At 49.9% G+C, this 19,202-nt stretch overlaps 1 long non-coding RNA gene across 1 annotated transcript in view; it reads left to right on the plus strand.

Annotated features, from left to right (window-relative positions):
- The window catches only part of LOC135977749 (uncharacterized), a 39,939-nt gene extending 25,596 nt beyond the window's left edge, over positions 1-14,343 (plus strand). The window contains exons 6-9 of the long non-coding RNA XR_010595196.1: positions 593-716; positions 2,216-2,338; positions 3,803-3,921; positions 14,030-14,343. This is a non-coding gene — a long non-coding RNA (uncharacterized LOC135977749). The remainder of the gene's footprint in view (positions 1-592; positions 717-2,215; positions 2,339-3,802; positions 3,922-14,029) is intronic.
- Positions 14,344-19,202: the final 4,859 nt, after the last annotated feature.

Consider the following 19,202-nt stretch of genomic DNA (forward strand, 5'->3'; position numbering starts at 1 on the left):
TCTCTTCATCTCTTACTTCTTTTGTCCTTTCTCTTGTTCCCCTCCCACCACCAGGAGTGGTGTGTGTGTGTGTCTGTGTGTGTATTGCTGGGGGTTCTCTTCACCTCTCCCTGTGGGAAGTTCCTCTAAAACTGTGGGGTTGAAATAGTGCTTGGACTCCACTGACACAAGATGCTGCCATCCTGTGGCTTAGCATTAGTGTCTGGGATGACTTGGGGCAAGATCTCAACCTCCCCTCAACCCACTTCACTTCTGGCAGAATCCCTCTTGCCCCCCCGCTAGAGCCGCCTCCATGCCCAACCTGGTTGCGGGTGCAGAAGAGGGTTCTGATAACTTGAGGTTTGGTTTGGAGGTGGAACAGCTGTCAAGAACACTGAGTGGGAGGAAGCAGGAGCTCACCCTAGAAGGAGGGGGGTTGGCACTGGAGGTTACTAGAAAGGACAAGAAGACTCCATTCTGGGGTTCAGGAGGTGAATTTATCCCTCAGTGGTGGGCAGGTGATGGGTGGAAGTAGTGCTGGTTCCAGGTGCCCTTAATTCCCGCTGATTCCTCGGGGCGTTTGAGTCTCTGACAGGTTCTCGTTCCCTTGCAGCAGGAGGACGTCACGGCCAAAGTGATGCACCAGCTCCGCATCATCCGGCACTTGTGCCAGGTGCCTGAGACACTGCAGGGGCTGTGCCTCTGAGGCCATCAGCAACTCCCGCTCCCTGCTGCAGGTACTGCTCTGGCTCACTGTAAATGGGGAGCTAGTGGAAGGGGAAATGGAACCCCCTGGCACTCACTAAAAGGGAAAGTGGTGGATTCTCCATCTCTTGATGTCATTGAATGAAGACTAGATGCCTTTCTGGAATGTGTGTGCCCAAAGAGTAACTATTGTACTATACAGGAAGCCTATGACATGCAGGGGCTTAGATTAGATGCTCTAAAGGTCTCTTGTGGCCATAAAGTCTACTAATTTTGGAAACACCGAGTGTAGCATTGGGAGCAGCCTCTGATGTTTTACTGTCTAGCCCACTTGCTTCCTAGAATGAAGACGCATTGAGTGGGGTGATCCACAGAGAGTAGCCCAAACCTTCATAGTGTCAGGCCAGCAGCAGGACATTAGCACTTAAGGGTTTGATTGGTGGCAGTGATATCACAAAGGTCTTTTGCAGGACCTCAGCATATTGGTCAAAGGTGTTAGGGAGGTGGTAACCTCAGAGAGAGATGCTGCCATCAGCGAGGCAGGACAGGGGCGCATGGCCAGGGAAACCTCCGAGACCCCTGTGGCTTTGCTTCAGCAAGTCTCCTTCTCGAGGTTTCTCTTGAGGACTGAGAGAGTGTTAGGATTCACGTATTTGAGTGAGAGCAGGAGCCTCTTTCGAGTTGTCTCCTTTCCTTTTACTGATTTTACTAGAAAACAGACATCCCTGTTTAGAAAGTAAGAGCCTCCTAGAGGTTTTGGAACCTGCTCAGTCTGATCCATCTGGTGCCAGCTGAATTCTAGGCATGGAAAACACTAGTTCAAGGTGGCAGAATTTTAATCCCTCCCTGTGATTTTGTCTGGTAGAATCACTGGGGACATTAGGGTTTGTCCTTTTCGTTTTACCTTTTCCTCCATCCCTCCTTCCTTTCTCTTTATCTCTTACTTCTTTTGTCCTTTCTCTTGTTCCCCTCCCACCACCAGGAGTGGTATATATGTGTGTGTGTGTGTGTGTGTGTGTGTGTTGCTGGGGGTGCTCTTCACCTCCCCTTGTTGGGAGTTGATCCAAAACTGTATGGTTGAAATAGTGCTTGGACTCCACTGACACTAGATGCTGCCATCGTGTGGTTTAGCATTAGTGTCTGGGATGACTTGGGGCAAGATCTCAACCTCCCCGCAACCCACTTCACTGCTGCCAGAATCCCACCTGCCCCCCCTGCTAGAGCCGCCTCCCTGCCCAACCTGGGTCGGGGTGGAGAAGAGGGTTCTGATAACTTGAGCTGTGGTTTGGAGGTGGAACAGCTGTCAAGGGCACTGAGGGGGAGGTAGCAGGAGCTCACCCTACAAGGACGGGGGTTGGCACTGGAAATTACTAGAAAGGAGAAGACGACTCCATTCTGGGGTTCAGGAGGTGAATTCCTCCCTCAGTGGTGGGCAGGTGCTGGGTGTAAATACTGCTGGTTCCAGGTGTCCTTAATTGCCCCTGATTCCTCGGGGCATTTGAGTCTCTGACAGGTTCCTCTTCCCTTGCAGGAGGAGGACGTCTCGGCCAAAGGGATGCACCAGCTCCGCATCATCCGGCACTTACGCCATGTGCCTGAGACACTTCAGGGGCTGTTCCTCTGAGGCCTTAGCAACTCCCTCTCCCTGCTGCAGGTACTGCTCTGGCTCACTGTAAATGGGGAGGTAGTGGAAGGGGAAATGGAGCCCCCTGGCACTCACTAAAAGGGAAAGTGGTGGATTCTCCAACTCTTGGTGTCATTGATTGAAGACTAGATGCCTTTCTGGAACGTGTGTGCCCAAAAAGTAACTATTGTACTATACTGGAAGCCTATGATATGGAGGGGGTTAGATGAGATGCTGTAAAGGTCTCTTCTGGCCAGAAAGTCTCCTACTTTTGGAAACACTGAGTGTAGTATTGGGAGCAGCCTCTGATGTTTTACTGTCTAGCTAGCTTGCTTCCTAGAATGAAGACGAATTTTGTGGTGTGATCCACAGAGCGTAGCTCAAACCTTCAAAGTGTCAGGCCAGCAGCAGGACATGAGCACTTTAGGGTTTGGTTGGGTGTGGCAGTGATATCACAAAGGCTTTTTCAAGGACCTCAGCGTACTGGTCAAAGGTGTTAGGGAGGTGGTGACCTCAGAAAGAGATGCTGTCTTCAGCCAGAGAGGACAGGGGCTTACGACCAGGGAAACCTCAGAGACCCTTGTGGCTTTGCTTCAGCAAGTCTCCTTCTCGAAGTTTCTTTTTGAGGACTGAGAGAGTGTTAGGGTTGACGTATGTGAGTGCGAGCAGGAGCCTCTTTCGAGTTTTCTCCTTTCCTTTTACTGATTTTACTTGAAAATTAGAAGGTAAGAGCCTCCAAGAGGTTTTGGAACCTGCTCAGTCTGATCCATCTGGTGCCAGCTGAATTCTCGGCATGGAAAACAGTAGTTTAAGGTGGCAGAATTTTATTCCCTCCCTGGAATTTTGTCCCGTAGAATCACTGGGGACACTAGGGTTTGTCCGTTTCATTTTACCTTTTCCTCCATCCCTCCTTCCTTTCTCTTCATCTCTTACTTCTTTTGTCCTTTCTCTTGTTCCCCTCCCACCACCAGGAGTGGTGTGTGTGTTGCTGGGGGTGCTCTTCACCTCCCCTTGTGGGAAATTGATCCAAAACTGTCGGGTTCAAATAGTGCTTGGACTCCACTGACACTAGATGCTGCCATCCTGTGGCTTAGCATTAGTGTCTGGGATAACTTGGGGCAAGATCTCAACTTCCCCGCAACCCACTTCACTGCTGGCAGAATCCCTCCTGCCCCCCCTGCTAGGGCCGCCTCCCTGCACAACCTGGGTTGGGGTGGAGAAGAGGGTTCTGATAACTTGAGCTGTGGTTTGGAGGTAGAACAGCTGTCAAGGGTACTGAGGGGGAGGTAGCAGGAGCTCACCCTACAAGGTGGTGGGTTGGCACTGGAGGTTACTAGAAAGGACAAGAAGACTCCATTCTGGGGTTCAGGAGGTGAATTCATCCCTCAGTGGTGGGCAGGTAGTCAGTTTAAATACTGCTGGTTCCAGGTGCCCTTAATTCCCCCTGATTCCTCGGGGCGTTTGAGTCTCTGACAGGTTCTCGTTCCTTTGCAGGAGGAGGACGTCACGGCCAAAGTGATGCACCCGCATCATCCGCCACTTGCGCCAGGTGCCTGAGACACTGCAGGGGCTGCGCCTCTGAGGCCTTCAGCAACTCCCGCTCCCTGCTGCAGGTACTGCTCTGTCTCCCTGTAAATGGCGAGCTAGTGGAAGGGGAAATGGAGCCCCCTGGCACTCACTAAAAGGGAAAGTGGTGGATTCTCCATCTCTTGATGTCATTGAATGAAGACTAGATGCCTTTCTGGAATGTGTGTGCCCAAAAAGTAACTATTGTACTATACAGGAGGCCTATGATATGCAGGGGCTTAGATGAGATGCTGTAAAGGTCTCTTGTGGCCATAAAGTCTACTAATTTTGGAAACACTGAGTGTAGTATTGGGAGCAGCGTCTGATGTTTTACTGTCTAGCCGGCTTGCTTCCTAGAATGAAGACGCATTGAGTGGGGTGATCCACAGAGAGTACCTGTGTCAAGGCTGTATCCCCACTTTGAAGTTTAGGGTACAAATGTAGGGGCCTGCATGAAAACTTCTAAGTTTAACCACCATCCCAAGGCTAATTTCCTCCCCTGGGTAGCCTTGAGAAACCTTTCACCAATTCCCCGGTGAATACAGATCCAAACCCCTTGGATCTTAAAACAAGGAGAAATAAACCATCCCCCCTCCTTCCTCCCACCAACTTCTGGTGAATACAGATCCAACCCCCTTGGATCTAAAAGAAGGAGAAATTAACCATTCCCCTCCTTCCTCCCACCAACTCCTGGTGAATCAAGATTCAAACTCCTTGGATCTTAAAACAAGGAAAAATCAATCAGGTTCTTAAAAATAAGGCTTTTAATTAAAGAAAAAGGTAAAAATCATCTCTGTAAAATCAGTATGGAAATTAACCTTACAGGGTAATCAAACTTAAAGAGCTCAGAGGACTCCCCTCTAGTCTTAGGTTCAAAGTACAGCAAACAAAGATAAACACTCTAGGAAAAGGTACATTTACAAGTTGAGAAAACAAAGGAAAACTAACACGCCTTGTTTGAAATAGGAGAGACTTGTTTAGAAAGATGTGGAGAACCTGGATTGATGTCTGGTCCCTCTCAGTCCCGAGGGCGAACACCCACACAAACAAAGAACACAAACAAAAGCCTTCCCCTCCCCAAGATTTGAAAGTATCTTGTCCCCTTATTGGTCCTTTAGGTCAGATGCCAGCCAGGTTACCTGAGCTTCTTAACCCTTTACAGGGAAAAGGATTTTGGAGTCTCTGGCCAGGAGGATTTTATAGTACTGTACACAGGACAGCTGTTACCCTTCCCTTTATAGTTATGACAACCTCAAACCTTCAAAGTGTCAGGCCAGCAGCAGGACATTAGCACTTCAGGGTTTGGTTGGGTGTGGCAGTGACATCACAAAGGCCTTTTGCAGGATGTCAGCTTATTGGTCAAATGTGTTAGGGAGGTGGTGACCTCAGAGAGAGATGCTGACATCAGCCTGGCAGGACAGGAGCACAGGGCCAGGGAAACCTCAGAGACCCTGTGGCTTTGCTTCAGCAAGTCTCCTTCTCGAGGTCTTTCTTTGAGGACTGAGAGAGTATTAGGGTTCACGTACGTGAGTGCGTGCAGGAGCCTCTTTCGAGTTTTCTCCTTTCCTTTTACTGATTTTACTAGAAAACAGACGTCCCTGTTTAGAAGGTAAGAGCCTCCAAGAGGTTTTGGCAGCTGCTCAGTCTGATCCACGTGGTGCCAGCTGAATTCTAGGCATGGAAAACAGTAGTTTAAGATGGCAGAATTTTATTCCATCCCTTGGATTTTGTGCCGTAGAATCACTGGGGACATTAGGGTTTGTCCTTTTTGTTTTACCTTTTCCTCCATCCCTCCTTCCTTTCTCTTCATCTCTTACTTCTTTTGTCCTTTCTCCTGTTCCCCTCCCACCACCAGGAGTGGTGTGTGTGTGTGTGTTGCTGGGGGTGCTCATCACCTCCCCTTGTGGGAAGTTCATCGAAAACTGTGGGGTTGAAATAGTGTTCGGACTCCACTGACACTAGATGCTGCCATCCTGTGGCTTGGCATTAGTGTCTGGGATGACTTGGGGCAAGATCTCAACTTCCCCGCAACCCACTTCACTGGGTTGCGGGGCCATCAGCAACTCCCGCTCCCTGCTGCAGGTACTGCTCTGGCTCACTGTAAATGGGGAGCTAGTGGAAGTGGAAATGGAGCCCCCTGGCACTCACTAAATGGGAAAGTGGTGGATTCTCCATCTCTTGATGTCATTGATTGAAGACTAGATGCCTTTCTGGAATGTGTGTGCCCAAAAAGTAACTATTGTACTATACAGGAAGCCCATGATATGCAGGGGGTTAGATGCGATGCTCTAAAGGTCTTTTCTGGCCATAAAGTCTACTAATTTTGGAAACACTGAGTGTAGCATTGAGAGCAGCCTCTGATGTTTTACCGTCTAGCCGGCTTGCTTCCTAGAATGAAGACGCATTGAGTGGGGTGATCTGTAGAGAGTAGCTCAAACCTTCAAAGTGTCTGTTCAGCAGCAGGTGATTAGCACTTCACGGGATGGGTGGGTGTGGCAGTGACATCACAAAGGCCTTTTGCAGGACCTCAGCCTATTGGTCAAAGGTGTTAGGGAGGTGGTGACCTCAGAGAGAGATGCTGACATCAGCCAGGCAGGACAGGCGCGCAGGACCAGGGAAACCTCAGAGACCCCTGTGGCTTTGCTTCAGCAAGTCTCCTTCTCGAGGTCTCTCTTTGAGGCCTAAGAGAATATTAGGGTTCACGTATTTGAGTGCGAGCAGGAGCCTCTTTCGAGTTTTCTCCTTTCCTTTTACTGATTTTACTAGAAAACAGATGTCCCAGTTTACAAGGTAAGAGCCTCCAAGAGGTTTTGGAACCTACTCAGTCTGATCCATCTGGTTGGGGAGGGCGTTGGGGGGACAAGGAGAAGGATAGGTCAGGGATTCTGAGGGGGCAGTTGGGGGGCAGGAAGTGGGTGGGGGTCAGATAGGGGGCAGGGCCAGGCTGTTTGGGGAGGCACAGCCTTCCCTACCCTAAAGCTCATTCAGCAGTTGGAGGCTTGCAGACAGCTATTTAACACAATGAGTCAAGCTGTTTTTTTTCCCTTAGGGCTACCATCCCTTTCACTTCTCAAATGGTGTCCCTAGCCTCTGTTTGTCAGAGGGTGGAGATGGATGGCAGGAGAGAGATCACTTGATCATTACGTGTTAGGTTCACTTCCTCTGGGGCACTTGGCATTGGCCACTGTCGGTAGACAGGATACTGGGCTGGACGGACCTTTGGTCTGACCCAGTACGGCCTTTCTTATGTTCTAATCTAAATGAACCCAAAGTTCTGGAGACAGATATGAGTCAAGGAAGCCAGCAGAGTATCAGAAACCTGGAAGAATCTCTGACTGGATGGGCTCAGGCGTTTGGTCACAAGCTGAGGTGGTTCAAAAGTTTTAGATTTTTTTTAAGCAGAATTTTTTATTGTTTCTTTAAACAATCAAACACAGCAAGCAGCAAATATTTGGCCACACATTTCTGAAACCCCAAACCATGTTCAGGTTTTGGCAGACTAATTTCAGCTTTTCAATTAAAAAAAAACCACAACAAATTTTGAAGGAAAGCAGACATTGTCCGTGATTTTTTCTGCTTTTTAAAAACCCCTAAGTTTTCGATCCAAAAAAAGTTTTGACGGAAAATATTTTCCCAACCCTTTTAGTGCCTTTTAGCACTAGCTGATGCTGAGAACCAGTGATACCTTGTAAAGGTGACTTGAAAAGAAGTTTTCTCAAAACTGAGTTTGTGCTGAGATGTGGAAGGTTTTTAAATGTTTATTTTTCCCAGGGCCACCCGGGGGGTGGGGGGAGGCAAATGGGGCAATTTGCCCCATGGCCACAGGGGTCCCCACGAGAATATAGTATTCTATAGTATTGCAACTTTTTTTTATGGAAGGGGCCCCCAAAATTGCTTTGCCCCAGGCCCCCTGAATCCTCTGGGCGGCCCTGAACTTACCTTGGTGTCTTGTGGCTCTGCTCCTCCCTGAAACAAGGAGAAAGTGAGCGATGAGAACTCCCCTGAACATAGACACTCTGAATAGTATGCACTTTCAGTCTATATTAGGAATTAATGAGATTTACAAAATTTGGGCAGGATCGCGGTACAAACAAACAAGCAGAAATGAATAGACAGTAAATAACCTGGGAGCTTCTACTCTAACACTCAAATAAAGTCCTTAAAAATATGTTTCAGTCAATCTCTATTCAGAGCCTTCTCAAATTTAAATAGTGGGAGTTGGGTACCGAAGTGTCCCTTGTTCCCATGAAAATCCTTCCCTTCAAAGCATCTCAAACTGACAACTCTGTTAACTTTGTGTCAGGTTTAATATTAGAAAAAACACACACTAGACGAATGTGTTATATAAATATTAAACCAAACCAAACCACTAAATATCTGAAATTTCAACTAAATTTCCAATCCTATCCTTCCCCCAGCTGGTACATTCCTGACCCCTAATATGAACACGTATGGGTATGTTATAAATATTACAAGTCAAGAACATTCTCACAGTATGTAACACACACAGCTGCTTTCGACAGAACCCCCAACCTCAACACCTAACAAGAGGCAAGATAAATAAAAATCAGATAAACTGTATGGGTTTTATCTTGACCTGCATTCTGATTACCAAGAATCTTCACTCCCCAGGAATGAAGATTATTTAGATAGAATCAATAATACAGAATACGCCATATAAAGCAATTCAGAATCACCATTTACCCTGACTCAATACTTTAAGGAGAAGAACACTCTGATGGCTTGGATACCATCTGCCAAGACATTGTATCTTATCGGATTCAGTGTTGTTGAAAGCTATGACACTGATAGAAATAGAGCAGACATTTGTCTGACACTTCATCGAGAGGCCTTCGGGAGCCACTGAAGGAAGATCAGTCAATAGGCAGACAAATGTAACTGGGGCCGAGCTGTGCACCCAGCAGGCCAAACATGGTTCCCCACACACCTGGAAATGTGAGTTACGGGGAGGCAATGCGGGGTAATCACGATGGACAAGGAAGCTTTCCTCACCAAGTGAATGATGGACATCGTACTGGAAAAGGGGGAGGGAGGGATGCTGATGCTCTGTGTAATTCAAAACTGAGTAGGCTAATGTACATTCATGCCTGGCAATAACTGAGGGAACATTGTTAGGGGGCTTATTCCTTCACCCTCTCACTTCCCTGGTCCTTCTCGCATGAACAGAGAGTAACAATACCCAAAGTCCGAAGGTGCAAACAATTCGATGAACTTCCAGGAAGCATGATTCCAGTTTCCTTCTCAATCCAAGATACGCAACTTCAGCTACGTGAATAGCATAGCTGAAGTCGAAGTATCTTGGATCGAATTACCTGGGGTCCAGACAGCACGGGATCGGTGGCCGTCGCTCCCCCGTCAACTGCACTACCGCCGCTCACTCTGGTGGAGTTCCGGAGTCGACGGTGTGCACGTTCGGGGATCGATATATCGATCCCAGATAAATCGATTGCTACCCGCCGATACGGCGCGTAGTGAAGACGTACCCTAGTGTCCCCCTTCCCAGCTCTGACACCACAGAGCCTTGCCTGTGTCCCTGTTCCTGTTCCCATTCCCTGTTCCCATTCCTGCCCTTAGCAAAACATGATCCCAATTCCCCCACCCACAGTCTCTGTTCCCATTCCCCCCTACTTCCTGATTGACTGCAGACTATATAGTAAAACTTGAGTTCTGCTTAGCTAGGGTTACCATATTTCAGCAAGCAAAACAGAGGACGGGAGGAGCCCCGCCCCTGCCCCTCCCACCCCCCACCCCCCAGAACCCTCAACCCTCCCCCCGTTCCTTGTCCCCTGACTGCCCCCTCCTGGGACCCCTGCCCCTAACTGCCCCCCAGGACTCCACCCCCTATCTAAGCCTCCCTGCCTCTTGTCCCCTGACTGCCCCAACCCTTATCCACACCCCCACCCCCAGACAGACCCCTGGGACTCCCACGCCCCATCCAACCACTCCCCACCCCCTGACAGCCCCCCCCCAGAACTCCCAACCCATCTAAACCCCTCTGCTCCCTGTCCCCTGACTGCTCCGATCCCTCTCCCCACTCCTGCTCCCTGACAGCTCCCCCCCAGAACTCCCAACCCCCCACCCCTCCCGCTCCTTGTCCCCTGACTGCCCCCTCCTGGGACCCCTGCTCCTAACTGCCCTCCAGAACCCCACCTCCTACCTAAGCCTCCCTGTTCCTTATCCCCTAACTGCTCCTTCCTAAGACCCCCCCCCAACTGCCCCCCAGGACCCTACCCCCTACCTGTACCCTGACTGCCCAAAACTTTCTCCACTCCCCCCAAAAAGCCCCCCCCGAACTCCCGACCCCCCCCCCGTTTCTTGACTGCCCCCTCCAGAACCTCCCTGCCCCTTCTCCTGCCCCCCTGGCCCCCTTACCCTGCTGCTCAGAACAGGGTGTTGGGCTCTGCGCGAGCCGGAGATGTGGCTGCGCTCCCCAGCACAACACACAACACGGTCCCTGGCCCTGCACAGTGCTGCTGGAGCCGGGCGCGGGGCTGCCGGGGAGGAGCTGCCGGCTCAGAATGCAGGGAGGGAGGGAGGAGGAGGAGCTCTTCTACAGCTGCTCCGGAGTCCAGCCCGTGACTTTCCTGCAGCCCTCCCAGCCGCTCGCTCTGCTCTGCCGGGGGGGGAAATCCCGGACGTTTTGAGTGATTTACAAATTCCCCCCGGACGCTATTTTTAGCACAAAAAGGAGGACATGTCCGGGTAAATCCGGACGAATGGTAACCCTAGCCGACCCAGGCTGGAGACGCGCCTCCTCCCCCCACACCCTCCTTACCTGCTTCAGGCTTCCCGTGAATCAAATATTCGTGGGAAGCAGGGGAGGGGGCGGAGTTGGGGCGGGGACTTTGGGGAAGGGGCAGAGTTGGGGCGGGGGGGCATGGGCGGGGCCCCGTGGAGTGTCCTCCTTTTGGAGGCTCAAAATATGGTAACCCTAGGGTCGGCCCGCCCAGCACTGCCAGTCCCCGGCCCGGCCCCCAGCCGAGCACCTCCGGCCCGCCCAGCACTGCCGGCCCCCGGCCGAGCACCTCCGGCCCGCCCAGCACTGCCGGCCCCCGGCCGAGCACCCCCGGCCCAGCCTCGCCGACCGCCGTCCCCCGAGCCCCCGGCCCGGCCCGGCCGACCTCCGTCCCCCAAGCCCCCGGCCCGGCCTGGCCGACCTCCGTCCCCCGAGCCGCCGGCCCCCGAGCCCCCGGCCCGGCACCGCTGGCTCCCGAGCCCCCGGCCCGGCACCGCTGACCGCCGGCCGCCGGCCCGCATGTCCCGATTTTCCCGGACATGTCCGGCTTTTGGGAATTTCCCCCCGGACGGGGATTTGGAGCCCAAAAAGCCGGACATGTCCGGGAAAATCCAGACGTATGGTAACCCTACTCTATGCACGGTAAGAGAAGGGACAAAGGAAGCAGCCATTAAACAGAAGACTAGATCCTGGATGAAATTTGGCCAGTAAGACTGTTGAGAGCTTTGCTTTGAATGTAACACAATTTGTTAAGTTAGGCGCCAATTGTGTTTTATCGTCATTTTTCTTCTAACCATTTTGGACGTTTATGCCTCCTTACTTGTATTCACTTAAAATCACTCTCTTTGTAGTTAATAAACTTGTTTAATTGTTATATCTAATCGAGTGTGATTAAATTGAAGTGTCTGGGAAACTCAATTTGGTGTAACAAATTGTGCATATTATTTCTTTTAAAGAAATATGGACTTTTTATGAATTTGTCTTGTGCAGAGAGGGCTTGGCATTACAGGACAGATATTGCTGGGGGAACACCCTGAAATATAACCAAGGTGTGGCTGGCTGGTAGGATTGCCAAATTTCTAATCACACAAAACAGAACACCTCTGCCCTGTCCTCTCTCTTCTTCGAGGCCCCGCCTATGCCCTGCTCCTTCTCCGAGGCCCCGCCTCTGCTTGCTTCATGCCCCTCTCCAATCGTTGCTCACTCTTCTTCACCCTCATTCACTTTCACCGGGCTGGGGCAGAGGATTGGAGGGGGAGGCGAGGACTCTGGCCTGGGGGGTGCAGGCTCTGGGGTGGGGCCAGGGATGAGGGGTGCGGGGTTCCAGCTGCAGTTACTGCAGCTGCGAGGAAGCAGCTGCCAAGACCCTGCAGCCTCTGGGCACATGGGTGGTCCTGCAGCTCTACACATTGGTCACTGTACCCTCTACACATTGGAGCACTTAGGGGCCACAGGGACTTAGTGGCCACTTCTAGGAGCCACGTGGCGGTGGGGCAGGCAAGGAGCCTGCCTTAGTCCCAAGCCCCTGCTGCACCGCCGACTGGACTTTTAACAGTCCACCAGAGCCACCAGGGGCCCTTTTCGACCAGGCGTTCTGGTGGAAAACTGGATGCCTGGCAACCCTACTGGCTGGCTGCTGCACACACACAGACGTAGCTGGGAGGGACTTGCATGCTGGAGGCTGTTTGTGAGCAGTCCTGACTGGTGCGTACAGCAGCAAAGCAGTGAAAAGGGAACCCCAGGTTAGGGGGAAAGGGTGACACAGCTACGCACTAGTCTAGATTGTCCCCTGGGTATGTCACACCTGCCTTCTGCAGGGTTTTGTGACTCACAGTCTAAGGCGTCAGTCTCTCCCCCATTTGTTGTGCAGGAGCTCAGGCGCCTAACTCAGGCTTTGTGAATCCCAGTGATTTTTCTAGGTGCCTAGAAGTGAAGTGTTGTGACGCTCAGCATCACTGTGCCTAACTCCTGTTGTGTATTCAGACCGTCGGGCCAACGTCCCTTTGTGGAGCTGGGCCTAATCTCATTTTGTAATGGCAGCACAATATCATAATCTTGTGCTTAGAGTTTAGACATGGAGCCCTGGGTGAACTTGATTTTCTCTGTGAACTGCTGCATGTGAATCAGATTAAAGCAAAGTGGCAGCACATCACAAGTCAAATCAGCTTTAAGGAAACCCACGAAACCAAAAGAAGGGGTTACTCTCCTGTGCAGTAACTGTAGTTCTTCTAGAGGGTGTGTCCCTAGGGGTGCACCACACTGGGCCTGCGTGTGCCCCTTGTGCCCTGCATCTAGGCCAGTGGCTCTCAAACTTTTGTACTGGTGACCCCTTTCACATAGCAAGCTTCTGAGTGCGACCCCCTCCCCTATAAATTAAAATTTATTTTTTTTAAATTAACCATTATAAATGCTGGAGGCAAACCGGGATTTGGGGTGGAGGTTGACAGCTCACGACCTCCCATGTAATAACCTCGCGACTCCCTGAGGGGTCCTGACCCCAGTTTGAGAACCCCTGGTCTAGGCCATATCAGGCTGCATGGCCAAACAGTCCGCTGAGTTTCTTCTGCACCACCAAGTCTGAGCAGAAACTCTGAAGCAGAGGGGAGGCGGACGGGTAGTGGGGCATCCAGAGGGGGACACATCTCAAAGAACTACAGTTACTACACAGGGGGAGTAACCCCTTTTTCTTCTTCAAGTCCTATCCCTACTACCGCTCAGGGTGATTTCTGAGCAGTATCCCCAGTAGGAGGAAGAAGCTTTGGAATGGAGTCCAGAACAGAAGAGAAAATTGCGTTGCTGACTGCAGCATCAGACCTGGAGACATCGACTAATGCATAGTGTCTAGCGAAAATATCTACTGAAGACCACATATCGGTCCTGCAGCTGTCTGAAATGGGCACATTTTAAAGTAGATCTATAGATGTAGACTGTGATCTGGTTGAATGTGCCAAAATACTGATAGGGAGTGTGATGGCGACAGCTTGGTATCAAGTTGTGATTCAAAAGTCTCTGGATGGAAATGACAAATCCCTTAAATCTATCTGCAATCAAAATGAATAGTCTATTGGATTTGTGAAATGGTTTAGTTCTGTCGAGGTAGAAGGCTTCTGCCCTCCTGACATCTGGAGTGTGGAGAACTGTCTCCTGGTGGGAAGTATGTGGTTTTGGGAAGAAAACTGGCAGCTATATGGTCTGATTCAGGTGAAAATTGGAAGTCACGTTAGGGAGAAAGCTGGGATGCAGTCGGAAGGAGACCTTCTCCTTGTGAAACATTGAAAGGGGGTGTGGGGAGGGGCTGCCATGAATGCACCAATCTCGCTGACTCTGTGAGCTGAGGTATAAGTATGAAAGGGATTTTTGAGCCATTGGTGATCCACTGAATCTCTGTTTGTTTGCAGGAGTGTAGATGCCCAAAGTGCATAATATGGTCCTGGAATCTTTAAGGGGATTTAATGACTTGTCAGTGTTCTCTGCAAACAACTTTCATCTGCCAAATTGAAGAGCCTCAACTGTATTCTGAATTTCCCTGGGGAAGCCAGACAATATCAGCCAGGAAGCCCGGCACAGAACTGCCGCCACAGAGATGCAGTGTCTGTATCATCAAGAGCTGCCTGCAAAGACATTCTTGCCAACAACTGACCCTCAGCAACAATTGCCTGGAATTGTTCTCTTTGATCCGAGTGAAGGCATTCAATAAATGACTCAAATTATGTATAGTTGGTAAAGTATTTGGCCATAAATGCTGGGTAATTTGCATAGAGGAATTGCAGCATAGCTGATGAATAGGCCTTCCAGCCTAGTGGGGTCCAGATGCTTTTGGTCTCTGTCATATGGGGTGGATTTGTAATGGTGTTCACCACATCAACAAAGAGAGGTTGGAAAACAGCAATTCAGAGTCCTTGGAGGGGACATAGTATTATTTGTTAGCCCTCCTACAAGTGGGTGTCACCGTAGCTGGGATTTGCCAGATGGTTCTAGTGGGTTCCCATAGAGCCTCATTAATGGGAAAGGTGACTCCTGATGGCGTCACAGAGTGCAGAATATCCAGCAGCTTGTGTTGGAGTTCTCCAAGTTCTTCCAGTGGTATCTGCAGATTCTGGCACTGGCTTAATGTGGTCCTGGAACTGGCAAAAATCATGAACTAGCAGAAAGGCATCAGGGCCTCATCTGGGAAGGAGGTCTGAGATGTGGCTTCTTTGTCTGCCCTGGACTGCTGTTCCTGAAATGTTTCCTCTTGCTGCTGGGGAGGGGAAGTTTGGGTCTCCCTGTCATCCCAATGGGATGGGGCTGGGACCTAGAGAACTGCTGACAATAGGCAGTATAGGGATTCCAATATGTCCCTTGAGGCCATTACTGGGAAGGGGGTAGCATCCGGAGCTGCTCCCACCAGGATCGATGAGGTCCCAAAACATCTCCCCTGCCCCTTCGGGAAAGGGGTGTGTGTGTGTGAGGATGCTTTGGAGAACCTTGCACAAAAAGAGAGGAGGTAGACGGAAGGTCATCTGGAGCAGCTCCCAGAGAATGGGACTGGCGGGACAATGGCACCGGGGAGGCAAAGGGATCTGGAGATGGGGGATTCTCGATACCGAAAGGTGCTCTGTGGCTGCTACCAACAGAGACTGAGGTTCAGCACTCATCACCAATTCCTTTTGTAGTCTGACGTCCTGAGGTACCGAGAGCTTTTGTGGTACCGAGAGGTGTCTGTCCTTTTCTGATGGCAATGGAGTCCTGGGGTGCCACGGGGCTGGTGCAGATGAGGTTGAAGGCTTTCATGGTACCTCAGCAGTTGGTAAGGATATTGAGAGTGGAGTCTGAGATGACAGTACTGCTCCTTCTTGTTTGGTGCTACCAGGGTCTTCCCAGAGCTCTGGTTGGACTTAGAATCGTGGCATTTTCCCATGTCCACCATATTGGAGGAGCCTCTTCCACCTTGAGGAAAACCTCTCAGAGGCTGTAGATCTGGCTGGAGTGAATTCTTTTTGTGGAGGAACCCCTGGGAAGGGCACTAGATTTGCTCTTCTGGGAGACTTCAGAGGAAGGCTCTGAGAATTTCTCCTTCCCAGAAGAATGCTGAGCTGAGGTGGAAGGGCCCTATTTGCCCCTGGTAACTGACGTCCAGGGGTTTCCTGACCTGACTCAGGAGCAGGCTGGAGGGAATTCTCCATCATAAGGTGTCAAAGTTTGACTGCCTGGTTCTTCCCAGCCCTATAGTTCAGGCCTAGGCATACATTGCACTTCTGCAGCATGTATGATTCACCCAGGCATCTTTACAAGAGAGGCAGCATTTGAGCTGAATGAAGCGGACATGCCCCTTACAGGGGAGTCTGTGATGGATCCCGCACTTTCTCTTCTTGTGAGGGTGTTCAGGGCGCCATTTCTCACCCCGATCTGGGGTATTAACTGTCCCACTAGTATCCCAGAAAAGGGAGTGGAGAGGGAGGGACCCCAGCCCGACCTCTACTCCGGGTCCCAGCCCAGGGGCCCTTGGTATAGTGGCAAACCACTTGAACTAGTGATTCCTTCCCCTGGGCTACTTTCCTCTCTGGCCCTTCAGCTTGTGGAGCTTCCTGCCCTCTCTCTGCTTGGGCTAAGTTTCTCCCAACCCCTTGTGTCTGTGGAGTTCCTCTGCTCGGTACAAGCTGGGTTTCCCTTTACCAAGGGTCTTGGGCTTCTGGCCCGCCACTGCACTTTTCCAAACTCTCCTCTGCTTCCCTCCAAACTGCTCTCCTTCAAACTGCTCTCTGCTCCAGCAACAAAGCACTCTGCTTCAGTTCCTCCAACTGTCTGATTGAAGCAGGGGGGTTTTTATCAGGTGACTGGCTTCAGGTGCTCTAATTGGTCTAATTGGCTTCAGGTGCACTAATTAAACTGTAGCAGCGTCTCTTCCCTCTACAGGAAATATGGTTCTCAACATCCTGGGGCTTCCATATAGCCCATCTATCACTCTCCTGCTGCCATCTGGCCATGCTGTATCACAATATATATACCTTTATTTTCTATCAAATGGAGAACAAATACCTAACAAACTGACTAATAAAAAGATACAAGCTACTGTGGTAGATCAGAAGCAGATATACTTGGGGGATGGTTTGCACGCGCAACCTGATATTGCCTTGTCAAGGCTGATTCCCCATTCCGGCACTTTGAGTGCAGAGGGTGGGGGCCCGCAAGGATTTTAAAAGTTAATACTGGCCACTCCAGGCTTCTAAACTCCCAAGGTTACAGTTTCTCTCTGACCTTGGCTTGGTAAACACTGCCATCAACCAAATGCAAAACCCTTTTTGGAACCCAAGAAGACACCCTTGGGAATTCCTTCTGGTGAGGTACCCTCAAGCCCTTTCACCTCCGCCCCCTTTGGGGAAGAGCTGAGAAAGAAAACAAAGGAAATTAGCTGTTGCCACCAGTTAATTAAACATGTGCACAAATCTCTTAGGACACCAAAAATCCAATCATGTGTTATACAACAGCGCTTCTGGGATTATCCGTTTCAGTCTAACATCTCTTTCTACCTTCTTCAGACTCACTCTTTTCAGCCGCCTCTATGAATTTCTCTTTTCTAAAGTCTTTGTAGTCTTCTTTGATCTTCACACAAATTCCTTTGCACAGTGTTCTGTATTCTTTGCCCATTTTTCCTTCTAATTTCATGCGCACCGTCCTTGCCATCAGATTCACAATTTCCTCACTGATCCTCTGCTTGCATCCCAACATTTTCAATGCTTTTCCCTTCTTAGCTGCTGAGATTAGCTGTGAGATAAACTATTCAGAGGCCTCATCGATGTCCTTGTTGACCTTTATACTCAAGGTTCATTTCACTCACTTCCTGTACAAATGCCTCTTCGTTGAAGTGCCATTTTTGCTTCAGTTTCTGGCTATCTCTCAACTTCATAGACATTGTCAACACATATTTTGAGCGGAACATATTTTGAGCGGGCTGATCCTGTGAAAATGATTCGTTCTCGTATTGTCGCTACATCATTAAAGATTCTTCTGGTATCCGTCTTTATATAATCAATCTGATTCTGTGCGACTCCATCCAGATGTTTCCTTGTCCACTGCCGACAAGGTTCTTTTTCAAATATTGTGTTCATTATGTGGAGATGGTTTGCCTCTCCGAATGCAACCAGACAATCATTTCTTACACCTTTACTGAATTTTCTCACATACTTTTCTTTTTCAATCTTTTTTCCACTTACTATTGCATTGAAGTCCCCTTGGATAATTGTGTAGGTGGATCTTTTCTGCATTACCTCCTCCAGCTCTTCGTAGATATGGTCCATTTCTTCATCTTCCTCTTGCTGCGTGGGAGCATACACCTGAATAATTTGAATCGTTCTCCTTCATTTTATCTGAAGCGTGAGACCTGCTATTTGGGGTGACACGATGTTGCCGCTAACTATCCTTGGAACTGTTTCTTTCCTGACAATGACTCCTACACCGCCAATCCTTGCTCTATTGTCAAGTGATCTTCCTAGGAATACTTGCTCTCAGCTTTTCCATTGTGCAATGAGGTCTTTTATTCTTGTGTCAGAGGGGTAGCCGTGTTAGTCTGGATCTGTAAAAAGCAACAAAGAGTCCTGTGGCACCTTAAAGACTAACAGATGTAGTGGAGCATAAGCTTTTGTGGGTGAATGCCCACTTCATCAGATGCATGTCTTTTATTCTTGTTTCACATAACCCTATGACCTCGGCTTTTATTGATTTTCTGACTTCAATGTAAATGTCGATATATGAATCGGATGACAGTGTTCTTGTGTTGTGACTTGCAACAAATAGTTAGACTAGCCTCTGTTTTTCGTCCTGTGTTATCCCAGGTCAGGCTGACGCATGAGTCTGAGCTGTTTTCCAGTTTATTCTGCATTGTGTGGCTTGTTTGGCAGGAGAATCTTGCAGCAGTGCATTCGGGGTGCCAACCCTTGTGTCCTGTAGCTGCGGTACCCCCTCCACTTTGGCCAGGTTGCCCTAGCTTAATAGAGGTATGGTCAGACTACCTACTACCTTGGAGGCTAGCTCAACACCATCTCAGCTTGGTAAGACCTGCCACAGCATATGCTCTGCCGTACTTCAAACCCCTTTCACCCTCACACCAATGCTGAAGTAGGGAGGCAGGATTTTGGGGGGGGGGGGCCCTCATGCCCTTCCCAAATGGGAGAGTTTAATTCTCAGCACTCTACATTCAGCATTTTCTGCTTTGCTGTCAAGAGGACCCCTGCCCCCAACACAGACAGACAAACTTAACGGTGCCCCCTTCAATCCCTGCCCTCAGTGGTCCCTCAGGGAGATTGCATTACTTTACCCTCCCTCCACCTCTGCCAACCAGCATCAAGTATCTCCCAGCTCAATGGTGCTACTCAGGCACCGCCAGGGTCCATGGGATGTTATGAATGGGAGCACTGATCTGGAGCTCAGTAAGGCACAGAGACAAGGGCAGTTAGGTGGAGGAGCTGTGAGGTGCTGCCATATTCCCAGTTCCTATTGCCATCCTCACAGGGGCAGAATCGCTACTGGTCCCCCAGAATAGCTGTGTCTCATTTATGATGATAAACAGATATCTGCCTACACTATCCGCAAATC

The sequence above is a fragment of the Chrysemys picta genome, unplaced genomic scaffold (assembly GCF_011386835.1).
Source record: "Chrysemys picta bellii isolate R12L10 unplaced genomic scaffold, ASM1138683v2 scaf23, whole genome shotgun sequence".
In the NCBI taxonomy this organism is placed as follows: Eukaryota; Metazoa; Chordata; order Testudines; family Emydidae; genus Chrysemys; species Chrysemys picta.